Here is a 13,892-nt window from a genome sequence, read left to right as displayed (position 1 = left end):
AGTCCACTTCCAAGCTCAAGCAAGCAGGCCCACAATTGTCAACCAATGAAGGCCACAAGAAGCATCTAGAAAAGGAATTTTCATTTAATTGTAATTTGCTTTTAATTTCATTTTGTAATTTAGGAGAAAATATATATAAAGGCCTTAGTCTTTACATTGAAAGCATTCGGATACGGAGGGGAATTCTAGAATGGGGGATTGAAGAGGGGTCTTCGGACTCCCGCCCCTCACATACTTTTCCTTCTCTTCTTTTCTTTGTACTTTTCATTTATGAATTTTGAAGTTTTATTTTCAGTTTTTATCTTCATCTTTACTTTTCTGCACTTTCTTTCTTTTCTATTTTTGGTAGAGCAATGACCAACTAACTCTTTACATTGGGTTAGAGAGCTCTATTGTGATTCAATGGATCAATTGTAGTTCTTATTCTTCTTCTTCTTTCTTTTCTCTTGATTTTACTTGAAAGCTTTCGGTCTTCATCCAATTGGGTAGTTATCTTGGAAAAGAAGCTATTCATACTTGGATCTCTTCTGAACCTTGAAAGAGGAATGAAGATATCAAGCTAGAAATGCTTTCTCATGTTGGACCAAATTGGGTTTGGATGGATATGTGACTATAATCCTCTCAACACTTGATTTGGGAAATGCATGTGGTATAATCAGTGACCATACTTCATCTCTTCTCATGAGCAATTGACCAAGGAATTGGCTATTGATCAAGATTTGAGAGATTGAATTACAAGAAATTGTAATTCAATCACTTAAGATTGCCAAGGAGATCAATGAGTGCATTGATTGAGGAAGAGATGAGAATGAACATGATCCGGAGGACTGCAATATCTCTTGATCCCAATGTTCATTTTATTTTTAGTTCTTACATTTACTTTTCTTGCAATTTTATTTTTCTGCACTTTATTGCTTTCTTTTCTGTCAATTTACATTTCCTTGTTGCTCATCATCCAAATCTGAATCGTCTAACTAGGATAATCAATTAACCATTGATTGCTTAATCCATTAATCTCTGTGGGATTCAACCTCACTCTATTGTGAGTTTTACTTGACGATAATTCGGTATACTTGCCGAAGGGAAATTTGTTGAGAGACAAGTTTTCCCCGCATCAAGTTTATGGTGCCGTTGCCGGGGATTAATTGTGATTAACAAACTACCGGTTGATTGATTTACTAGATTAGACACTTTTCTTTTGTCTTTGTTTTCTTTTGTTTCTTTATTTTCTTTTGCTAACCAACTGTTTGTGATATTGCCTTACTAGGAATTTTCTCATCTGTGACAATGGAGATTCCAATTTCTTTTGGTGATTATTGTTTGAGACAGAGCTTTCTACAGGAAAGAAAAGAGCATCCATCATATTTTAGTCAATCAAATTTCATGGGAAACTCTCCACCACCACAGAATGATTCACTTTACTATGCTCATGGTGGGTGGGAGTATCAAGAACATGAAATGGGGTGCTTCCCAGGGTCACAAAATGGTCCATATTTTGATGACTTTGATCACTACTCAAGCTGTGCCTGGAAAGATCATAATCAAAGAGATTTCAATCATTCATATCCCATTCATCAAGAGCCATCACCTCTCAATTATACACCCTCACCTCCAAGTTTCACATGCCTAAATCCTTCATCATTTGAGTATGCCTCAGCACAAAAGTCTATCCAAAATCCATACAATTCATTTCACCATCCACAAAACTCAATCCACTACCCACAAGAGTCATACCACTTTCAGAATACACAACCACAAAACAACCAATTCCATTCACAAACCAACCCCGCCCAACCATTACAACCTACCCAACCACCTTTAGATAGACTTGCTAGGATGGAACTCTTCATGGAAGAGCTCAAAAGAAGTAGAGAAGAAGAGAGACTCGTTAGGATAGAGCTCCTCCTTGAAGAAATAATAAAGACAAATGAAGAGGAGAAAATAGCAAGAAGGGACCATGAAGAAAAATTGAGACAGAATGCACAACTCTATTCTGAAGAACAATTCATTGAAGAGCTGAGAGCACAAAGAGATACCACTTCACCCTCTCCAGAAACAGAGGAGTTCATTCAAAGGTCAAGAACAAATGAGGAAGTCAATCAAGGGAGCCCACACTCCAATGAAACAGAGAGTTGCATAGAGGGTGAGTTCATTGAACCACCAATTCAAGAAGTTCTTGATGAAGAGGATGTTCCACCCATCATACAATACCCAAATCCTGAAATCAAGGTGGTAAAGGCAATCAACATGAACACTAACAAAAGGATGGTGACCAAGAAAAGAAGGACAATATTCATGAAGAAGAAAAGGTCAACCAAAAGCCATCCCACCCCTACCCCAACAAGCAAGTTTGCTCAAGCTAACAACAGAAGAAGGCTTGCTGGGGAGAGGCACTTAAAACAAGGGGCATTAACTGGCTCCTCTTTCCTCTTGAGGTCATTCCTCTTAACAAACTGGAAGAAGAGGAAGAAAGTCGTGAACAACATGTCAAGCTAATGACATTAAAAGAGCGCTTGTTGGGAGGCAACCCAACCGTAGGTAACATTTTCTTGCTTTGTTTAGTTTACTTTCAATAATTTGGCATATGATTGCACTCTAAGTTTGGTGTTGCCATGCAACAATTTGATTTTCAATCTTCACTGGGTACTTGCAGCATTCTAAATTGACAGTGGCACACTAAGTTTGGTGTTGCCACTTAACTTTTATGCAAAGTACCATGCCAACACCACTTATTAATGCAATCACATTGTCTCTGTTTTACTTCTTGTGATTTTGTTGTGATCAATAATCTTGCTTGCTGAAACACATGCATACTCACACTTTATTTTAAGACATTCATGATCCATCATAAACCCCGTCACCACTGTTTTAATTGTTGCTTGAGTATAAGCAATCATTCTATGTCTGGTGTGGGAAGGGGAAGAATAGGAGGAAAAGGGCAACAACAATGAAGATAAAATACAAGGTGGTAAAGTTCCTTTCTCCTCTTACTTATTTCCAGCACTTTAATTTGTATGATTGTCTTCTATGTTCTTTGTATGTATGTGTGCTTTCTCCTTGTGAATAAGCATGTTAGTTCTGTCTTTTAAACTTTTTATTGATTAAGGCTGTGTTTTCTAGTCTGAATGTCATTACTGCATCCTTACTTTGCTTACTAGTATGCTTGTCCCTTTGAATCAAATGAAAAGAGAATGAGTGTTTTTAAAGACCAGAGTAGAGTTCATACTATGGAGTAAGTTCATGAGTTTATGGTGTAGTCATAAGTTAACTAAGTTGGTTCAACCAGAAAGTGGGAGGACAACTATCTGTCATGAATACTGTGCTTGAGAAACACCCCATGAGACTAGCTAAATAAGAAGATCCTAATAAGAAAAAGGGAAAGAACAATAAAGGTTGAAAAATAAAAGAAAAAGAGTAAGCAATAAGGCTAGGCACCAATGGTTTTAATCTTGAGGCATGTGTCTGTGGTGCTCCTGTGTGAGGGATCTACTTGGATGAATAAGCTCTTAGGGGTGCCTTATCACTTGGTAACTTGGGTTAACTAACTCAGGATTATCAGCTGAAAGTCCACTATCAAGAGTAACCCTCACTACAGAGCATTTAGTAACCCAAAGAGGTGCTGGACACCAAGGTCTCAAGAAAAGAAAATAAATAAACCATATGCCTGTGGTGTGTATGTATGGGGGAGAGACTTGAGCAAGTAAGTCCTTAGGGGTGCTTCAACACCTAGCACCTTGAACCAACTGGTTCGGGAGTGTTGGCTGAAAGCTTATTTTAAAGAGTTGCCCCCTTACAGAGCACTTAGCTTGAAGAACACAAATAAGCCCTGAAATAACAACAAAAGGATCAATGAATAAAAGTCTCATGGGATGCAATCAAAGTGAGTGTTTTAGGACATGATAAAGGTCTGAAAGCAAGGAATGAACCTAAGTTGCTATGCATGAAACCACCATAAAACCAGGGACATGACTTCCACAAGAATGACTCATTTCTCTTGGCATTCCATTCATCATTCTCTTGTTCCAATACTTGCTTAGGGACAAGCAAGCTTTAAGTTTGGTGTTGTGATGACAGGACATTTTGGCCAGTTTCACTGACCTTTTCTTTGTTGTTTTTAAGGTAGTTTCATGCATTTTCTTAGGAAATAAGCTAGTTTTGGGTAGATATTCATTTACATCTTGATTCAAGCATACATTGTGCACTTTACATGATTTCATGAGGATTTTTTGCATGAATTATATGATAAATTGAATGATGCATGATCCCATGCTTAAGAGCAAGACTTTGATGCACTTTGTTTGATTGATTTCAGGCTAAAAGAAGAAGAGAAGAGCCACGTTAGTGGCTACATTAGTTACACTAACGTAGGCACTAACGTGGAAGAAAAGAAAGCCACAACGTTAGTGAGCAAAGTTAGTGGCATTAACTTTGAAGAAAGGAAATGGAGCCAACGTTAGTGACACTTAACATTATCACTAACGTTGAACCAAGCTCATGAGTGGCCACGTTAGAGTCCACGTTAACCTAGTTAACGTTGCCTTTAACGTTAAGAAGGAAGGGGGGAAGCCAACGTTAGTGACACTCAACATTGTCACTAACGTTGGCCAAAGCACATTAAGCCACGTTAACCTAGTTAACGTGGAAGCTAACGTGAAGGAACAAAGTGGTCGACAACGTTAGTGACACCCAACATTGTCACTAACGTTGGAAGAACACAAGCCCCCAATGAGCCACGTTGACTCCCACGTTAACCTAGTTAACGTGGAAGCTAACGTGAAGAAAGAAGGTGATCGCCAACGTTAGTGACACCCAACATTGTAACTAACATTGGAAGGAGCCACACATTCCACCATGAGCCACGTTAACTCCCACGTTAACTTAGTTAAGGTGGAAGTTAACGTGGCACCTGACAGCCTAACCATGCCTTCTTCAAATACACATAACTTGAGCCACAAAACTCCAAATGAGGTGATTCCAGTATCATTGGAAAGTAGGATTCTAGAGCTTTCCAAGATTATATGGCACTACATGGTTGACACTAAATTTGAGGGAGAAAACCTGCCCCGAAAGTACAATGATAAACATGGTATCAGCCTGTATTTTGGCCAACTGACCTCTTCACCTTCCAAGAAGTATAACTCGAGTTGTAGAGCTCCAAATGATGCGCTTCCAAAGGAATTGGAAAGTAGACATCCAGGGATTTCCAACAATATATAATAGTATGGGGTGGACACTAAGTTTGAGCTTCAGAAACAGGAAAATCACTAGCGTTATTGGCATTCAACATTTCCAGTAACGTTGGCATATATGCCAGCGACCATGTCCACTTCAAAGGAGCATAACTTGAGCTACAGAGGTCCAATTGAGGTGATTCTAGTTGCATTAGAAAGCTGACATTCAAAGCTTTCCAACGATATATAATACTCTATAGTGGGAATGAAATTTGAGTACAAACAAGAGACATCTTTTAAGCCCCAAAAATACCAACTGGGCAGCAAGTGCAACGTTAGCCACAATAACTTTAGCACTAACGCCACACTTGTAGCGTTATTGTGGCTAACTTTAGCACTAAATTTAGCACCTGAACCTCAACTTAACTCACTTCTCTCTCAAGTCCACTTCCAAGCTCAAGCAAGCAGGCCCACAATTGTCAACCAATCAAGGCCACAAGAAGCATCTAGAAAAGGAATTTTCATTTAATTGTAATTTCCTTTTAATTTCATTTTGTAATTAAGGAGAGTCTATATAAAGGCCTTAGTCTTTACATTGAAAGCATTTGGATATGGAGGGGAATTCTAGAATGGGGGATTGAAGAGGGGTCTTCGGACTCCCTCCCTTCACACACTTTTCCTTCTCTTCTTTTCTTTGTACTTTTCATTTATGAATTTTGAAGTTTTATTTTCAATTTTTATCTTCATCTTTACTTTTCTGCACTTTCTTTCTTTTCTATTTTTGGTAGAGCAATGACCAACTAACTCTTTACATTGGGTTAGAGAGCTCTATTGTGATTCAATGGATCAATTGTAGTTCTTATTCTTCTTCTTCTTTCTTTTCTCTTGATTTTACTTGAAAGCTTTCGGTCTTCATCCAATTGGGTAGTTATCTTGGAAAAGAAGCTATTCATACTTGGATCTCTTCTGAACCTTGAAAGAAGAATGAAGAGATCAAGCTAGAAATGCTTTCTCATGCTGGACCAAATTGGGTTTGGATGGATATGTGACTATAATCCTCTCAACACTTGATTTGGGAAATGCATGTGGTATAATCAGTGATCATACTTCATCTCTTCTCATGAGCAATTGACCAAGGAATTGGCTATTGATCAAGATTTGAGAGATTGAATTACAAGAAATTGTAATTCAATCACTTAAGATTGCCAAGGAGATCAATGAGTGCATTGATTGAGGAAGAGATGAGAATGAACATGATCCGGAGGATTGCAATATCTCTTGATCCCAATGTTCATTTTATTTTTAGTTCTTACATTTACTTTTCTTGCAATTTTATTTTTCTGCACTTTATTGCTTTCTTTTCTGTCAATTTACATTTCCTTGTTGCTCATCATCCAAATCTGAATCGTCTAACTAGGATAATCAATTAACCATTGATTGCTTAATCCGTTAATCTCTGTGGGATTCGACCTCACTCTATTGTGAGTTTTACTTGACGATAATTCGGTATACTTGCCGAAGGGAAATTTGTTGAGAGACAAGTTTTCCCCACATCAAGTTTATGGCGCCGTTGCCGGGGATTAATTGTGATTAACAAACTACCGGTTGATTGATTTACTAGATTAGACACTTTTCTTTTGTCTTTGTTTTCTTTTGTTTCTTTATTTTCTTTTGCTAACCAACTGTTTGTGATATTGCCTCACTAGGAATTTTCTCATCTGTGACAATGGAGATTCCAATTTCTTTTGGTGATTATTGTTTGAGACAAAGCTTTCTACAGGAAAAAAAAGAGCATGCATCATATTTTAGTAAATCAAATTTCATGGGAAACTCTCCACCACCACAGAATGATTCACTTTACTATGCTCATGGTGGGTGGGAGTATCAAGAACATGAAATAGGGTGCTTGCCAGGGTCACAAAATGGTCCATATTTTGATGACTTTGATCACTACTCAAGCTGTGCCTGGAAAGATCATAATCAAAGAGATTTCACTCATTCATACCCCATTCATCAAGAGCCATCACCTCTCAATTATACAACCTCACCTCCAAGTTTCACATGCCTAAATCCTTCATCATTTGAGTATGCCTCAGCACAAAAGTCTATCCAAAATCCATACAATTCATTTCACCATCCACAAAACTCAATCCACTACCCACAAGAGTCATACCACTTTCAGAACACACAACCACAAAACAACCAATTCCATTCACAAACCAACCCCGCCCAACCATTACAACCTACCCAACCACCTTTAGATAGACTTGCTAGGATGGAACTCTTCATGGAAGAGCTCAAAAGAAGTAGAGAAGAAGAGAGACTCGTTAGGATAGAGCTCCTCCTTGAAGAAATAATAAAGACAAATGAAGAGGAGAAAATAGCAAGAAGGGACCATGAAGAAAAATTGAGACAGAATGCACAACTCTATTTAGAAGAACAATTCATTGAAGAGCTGAGAGCACAAAGAGAGACCACTTCACCCTCTCCAGAAACAGAGGAGTTCATTCAAAGGTCAAGAACAAATGAGGAAGTCAATCAAGGGAGCCCACACTCCAATGAAACAGAGAGTTGCATAGAGGGTGAGTTCATTGAACCACCAATTCAAGAAGTTCTTGATGAAGAGGATGCTCCACCCATCATACAATACCCAAATCCTGAAATCAAGGTGGTAAAGGCAATCAACATGAACACTAACAAAAGGATGGTGACCAAGAAAAGAAGGACAATATTCATGAAGAAGAAAAGGTCAACCAAAAGCCATCCCACCCCTGCCCCAACAAGCAAGTTTGCTCAAGCTAACAACAGAAGAAGGCTTGCTGGGGAGAGGCACTCAAAACAAGGGGCATTAACTGGCTCCTCTTTCCTCTTGAGGTCATTCCTCTTAACAAACTGGAAGAAGAGGAAGAAAGTCATGAACAACATGTCAAGCTAATAACATTAAAAGAGCACTTGTTGGGAGGCAACCCAACCGTAGGTAACATTTTCTTGCTTTGTTTAGTTTACTTTCAATAATTTGGCATATGATTGCACTCTAAGTTTGGTGTTGCCATGCAACAATTTGATTTTCAATCTTCACTGGGTACTTGCAACATTCTAAATTGACAGTGGCACACTAAGTTTGGTGTTGCCACTTAACTTTCATGCAAAGTACCACGCCAACACCACTTATTAATGCAATCACATTGTCTCTGTTTTACTTCTTATGCTTTTGTTGTGATCAATAATCTTGCTTGCTGAAACACATGCATACTCACACTTTATTTTAAGACATTCATGATCCATCATAAACCCCGTCACCACTGTTTTAATTGCTGCTTGAGTATAAGCAATCATTCTATGTCTGGTGTGGGAAGGGGAAGAATAGGAGGAAAAGGGCAATAACAATGAAGATAAAATACAAGGTGGTAAAGTTCTTTTCTCCTCTTACTTATTTCCAGCACTTTAATTTGCATGATTGTCTTCTATGTTCTTTGTATGTATGTGTGCTTTCTCCTTGTGGATAAGAATGTCAGTTCTGTCTTTTAAACTTTTTATTGATTAAGGCTGTGTTTTCTAGTCTGAATGTCATTACTGCAACCTTACTTTGCTTACTAGTATGCTTGTCCCTTTGAATCAAATGAAAAGAGAATGAGTGTTTTTAAAGACCAGAGTAGAGTTCATACTATGGAGTAAGTTCATGAGTTTATGGTGTAGTCATAAGTTAACTAAGTTGGTTCAACCAGAAGGTGGGAGGACAACTATCTGTCATGAATGCTGTGCTTGAGAAACACCCCATGAGACTAGCTAAATAAGAAGATCCTAATAAGAAAAAGGGAAAGAACAATAAAGGTTGAAAAATAAAAGAAAAAGAGTAAGAAATAAGGCTAGGCACCACCAATGGTTTTAATCTTGAGGCATGTGTCTGTGGTGCTCCTGTGTGAGGGATCTACTTGGATGAATAAGCTCTTAGGGGTGCCTTATCACTTGGTAACTTGGGTTAACTAACTCGGGATTATCAGCTGAAAGTCCACTATCAAGAGTAACCCTCACTACAGAGCATTTAGTAACCCAAAGAGGTGCTGGACACCAAGGTCTCAAGAAAAGAAAATAAATAAACCATATGCCTGTGGTGTGTATGTATGGGGGAGAGACTTGAGCAAGTAAGTCCTTAGGGGTGCTTCAACACTAGCACCTTGAACCAACTGGTTCGGGAGTGTTGGCTGAAAGCTTATTTTAAAGAGTTGCCCCCTTACAGAGCACTTAGCTTGAAGAACACAAATAAGCCCTGAAATAACAACAAAAGGATCAATGAATAAAAGTCTCATGGGATGCAATCAAAGTGAGTGTTTTAGGACATGATAAAGGTCTGAAAGCAAGGAATGAACCTAAGTTGCTATGCATGAAACCACCATAAAACCAGGGACATGACTTCCACAAGAATGACTCATTTCTCTTGGCATTCCATTCATCATTCTCTTGTTCCAGTACTTGCTTAGGGACAAGCAAGCTTTAAGTTTGGTGTTGTGATGCCAGGACATTTTGGCCAGTTTCACTGACCTTTTCTTTGTTGTTTTTAAGGTAGTTTCATGCATTTTCTTAGGAAATAAGCTAGTTTTGGGTAGATATTCATTTACATCTTGATTCAAGCATACATTGTGCACTTTACATGATTTCATGAGGATTTTTTGCATGAATTATATGATAAATTGAATGATGCATGATCCATGCTTAAGAGCAAGACTTTGATGCACTTTGTTTGATTGATTTCAGGCTAAAAGAAGAAGAGAAGAGCAACGTTAGTGGCTACGTTAGTTACACTAACGTGGGCACTAACGTGGAAGGAAGGAAAGCCACAACGTTAGTGAGAAAAGTTAGTGGCATTAACTTTGAAGAAAGGAAATAGAGCCAACGTTAGTGACACTAAACATTATCACTAACGTTGGACAGGGCTCATGAGTGGCCACGTTAGAGTCCACGTTAACCTAGTTAACGTGGCCTCTAACGTTAAGAAGGAAGGGGGGAAGCCAACGTTAGTGACACTCAACATTGTCACTAACGTTGGCCAAAGCACATTAAGCCACGTTAACTCCCACGTTAACCTAGTTAACGTGGAAGCTAACGTGAAGGAACAAAGTGGTCGACAACGTTAGTGACACCCAACATTGTCACTAACGTTGGAGGAACACAAGCCCCCAATGAGCCACGTTGACTCCCACGTTAACCTAGTTAACGTGGAAGCTAACGTGAAGAAAGAAGGTGATCGCCAACGTTAGTGACACCCAACATTGTCACTAACGTTGGAAGGAGCCACACATGCCACTATGAGCCACGTTAACTCCCACCTTAACTTAGTTAACGTGGAAGTTAACGTGGCACCTGACAGCCTAACCATGCCTTCTTCAAATACACATAACTTGAGCCACAAAACTCTAAATGAGGTGATTCCAGTGTCATTGGAAAGTAGGATTCCAGAGCTTTCCAAGCATATATGGCACTACATGGTTGACACTAAATTTGAGGGAGAAAACCTGCCCCGAAAGTGCAATGATGAACATGGTATCAGCCTGTATTTTGGCCAACTGACCTCTTCACCTTCCAAGAAGTATAACTCGAGTTGTAGAGCTCCAAATGATGTGCTTCCAAAAGCATTGGAAAGTAGACATCCAGGGCTTTCCAACAATATATAAGGTGGACACTAAGTTTGAGCTTCAGAAACAGGAAAATCGCTAGCGTTATTGGCAATCAACATTTCCAGTAACGTTGGCTTATATGCCAGCGACCATGTCCACTTCAAAGAAGCATAACTTGAGCTACAGAGATCCAATTGAGGTGATTCCAGTTGCGTTAGAAAGATGACATTCAAAGCTTTCCAACGATATATAATACTCTATAGTGGGAATGAAATTTGAGCACAAACAAGAGGCATCTTTTAAGTCCCAAAAACACCAACTGGGCAGCAAGTGCAACGTTAGCCACAATAACTTTAGCACTAAAGCCACACCTGTAGCGTTAGTGTGGCTAACTTTAGCACTAACTTTAGCACCTGGACCTCAACTTAACTCACTTCTCTCTCAAGTCCACTTCCAAGCTCAAGCAAGAAGGCCCACAATTTTCAACCAATCAAGGCCACAAGAAGCATCTAGAAAAGGTATTTTCATTTAATTGTAATTTGCTTTTAATTTCATTTTGTAATTTAGGAGAGTCTATATAAAGGCCTTAGTCTTTACATTGAAAGCATTTGGATACGGAGGGGAATTCTGGAATGGGGGATTGAAGAGGGGTCTTCGGACTCCCTCCCCTCACACACTTTTCCTTCTCTTATTTTCTTTGTACTTTTCATTTATGAATTTTGAAGTTTTATTTTCAGTTTTTATCTTCATCTTTACTTTTCTGCACTTTCTTTCTTTTCTATTTTTGGTAGAGCAATGACCAACTAACTCTTTACATTGGGTTAGAGAGCTCTATTGTGATTCAATGGATCAATTGTAGTTCTTATTCTTCTTCTTCTTTCTTTTCTCTTAATTTTACTTGAAAGCTTTCGGTCTTCATCCGATTGGGTAGTTATCTTGGAAAAGAAGCTATTCATACTTGGATCTTTTCTGAACCTTGAAAGAGGAATGAAGAGATCAAGCTAGAAATAATTTCTCATGCTGGACCAAATTGGGTTTGGATGGATATGTGACTATAATCCTCTCAACACTTGATTTGGGAAATGCATGTGGTATAATCAGTGACCATACTTCATCTCTTCTCATGAGCAATTGACCAAGGAATTGGCTATTGATCAAGATTTGAGAGATTGAATTACAAGAAATTGTAATTTAATCACTTAAGATTGCCAAGGAGATCAATGAGTGCATTGATTGAGGAAGAGATGAGAACGAACATGATCCGGAGGATTACAATATCTCTTGATCCCAATGTTCATTTTATTTTTAGTTCTTACATTTACTTTTCTTACAATTTTACTTTTTTGCACTTTATTGCTTTCTTTTCTGTCAATTTACATTTCCTTGTTGCTCATCATCCAAATCTGAATCGTCTAACTAGGATAATCAATTAACCATTGATTGCTTAATCCGTTAATCTCTGTGGGATTCGACCTCATTCTATTGTGAGTTTTACTTGACGACAATTCGGTATACTTGCCGAAGGGAAATTTGTTGAGAGACAAGTTTTCCCCGCATCAAGAATTCTTGCATGCATTCATTATTTTGATCCAAAAATTTCATGCATTGAGTCTTTTTCATGTTTTTCTCTCTCATCATTAGAAATTCAAAAATCAAAAAAATATCTTATCTTTTTTAAAAAAAAATCTTAACTTTTTAAAATCTTTTTCAAAAATCATATCTTTTCCATTTTTTTTATTATTTTCGAAAATTTCAAAAATCTTTTTCAAAATATTTTCAAAATCTTTTTCTTATTTTATCTCATAATTTTCGAAAATCACATCATCAATTAATGTTTTGATTCAAAAATTTCAAGTTTGTTACTTGCTTGTTAAGAAAGATTCAAACTTCAAATTCTAGAATCATATCTTGTGATTTCTTGTGAGTCAAGTCATTAATTATGATTTTAAAAATCAAATCTTTTTCAAAACTAATTCTAATCATATCTTCTTATCGTATCTTTTTTTTTAAATCTTATCTTTTCAAAAATTTGATTTTCAAATATCTTTTCTAACTTCTTATCTTCTTATCTTTTCAAAATTGATTTTCAAATCTTTTTCAACTAACTAATTGCCTTTTTGTTTGTTTCTTATCTTTTTCAAAACTACCTAACTAACTCTCTCTCTCTAATTTTCGAAAATCTCTTCCCTCTTTTTCAAAAATTCTTTTTAATTAACTAATTGTTTCAATTTTTAATTTTAATTTGATTTCATTCCTAATTTCGAAAATCACTAACCCTTTTCAAAATTTTATTTTCGAAAATCCTCCTTCTCTCTCATCTCCTCCTATTTATTTATTCATCTACTAACACTTCATCTCACCCAAATTTGAACCCCTCTTCCATCTATGTTCGAATTTTCTCTTTCTTCTTTACATTACATTCTTTTTTCTTCTACTCCAAAGGGGAACCTTATACCTGGGTAAAAGGATACCTATTATTATTATTTTTCTGTTCCTCTTTTTCATATGAGCAGGAGAAGGACAGAATTCTTGTTGAAGTAGATCTGAACTGAAAGACTCTGAAGAGGAACAAGAGAAGCTAAATACACAATCAGAGAAACCTTACAGGAATTTCGAACAGAGAAGAGATGGCAGCCGAAATAATAATAATGCATGGAGGATGCTTGGTGACTTTACTGCACCTAATTCCAATTTACATGGAAGAAGCATCTCCATCCCTACCATTGAGCAACAATTTTGAGCTGAAACCTCAATTAGTTTCTCTGATGCAACAAAACTGCAAGTTTTATGGACTTCCATCTGAAGATCCTTTTTCAGTTTTAATGAATTCTTGCAGATCTGTGATACTGTTAAGACTAATGGATAGATCCTAAAGTCTACAGGCTCATGCTTTTCCGTTTGCTGTAGAGACAGAGCTAGAGTGTGGTTGGACTCTCACCCAAGATAGCCTGAACTCTTGGATAAATGGTCACGATTTTCTTAGCCAATTCTTTCCTCCTCAAAGCTGAGTAAGCTTAGAGTGGATGTTCAAACCTTTAGACAGAAGGAAGGTGAATCCCTCTATGAGCTTGGGAGAGATACAAGTAACTGACAAAGTGTCCTTCTGACA

The sequence above is a fragment of the Arachis hypogaea genome, chromosome 20 (genome assembly GCF_003086295.3).
Source record: "Arachis hypogaea cultivar Tifrunner chromosome 20, arahy.Tifrunner.gnm2.J5K5, whole genome shotgun sequence".
In the NCBI taxonomy this organism is placed as follows: domain Eukaryota; kingdom Viridiplantae; phylum Streptophyta; class Magnoliopsida; order Fabales; family Fabaceae; genus Arachis; species Arachis hypogaea.
This window is presented reverse-complemented; position numbering follows the sequence as displayed.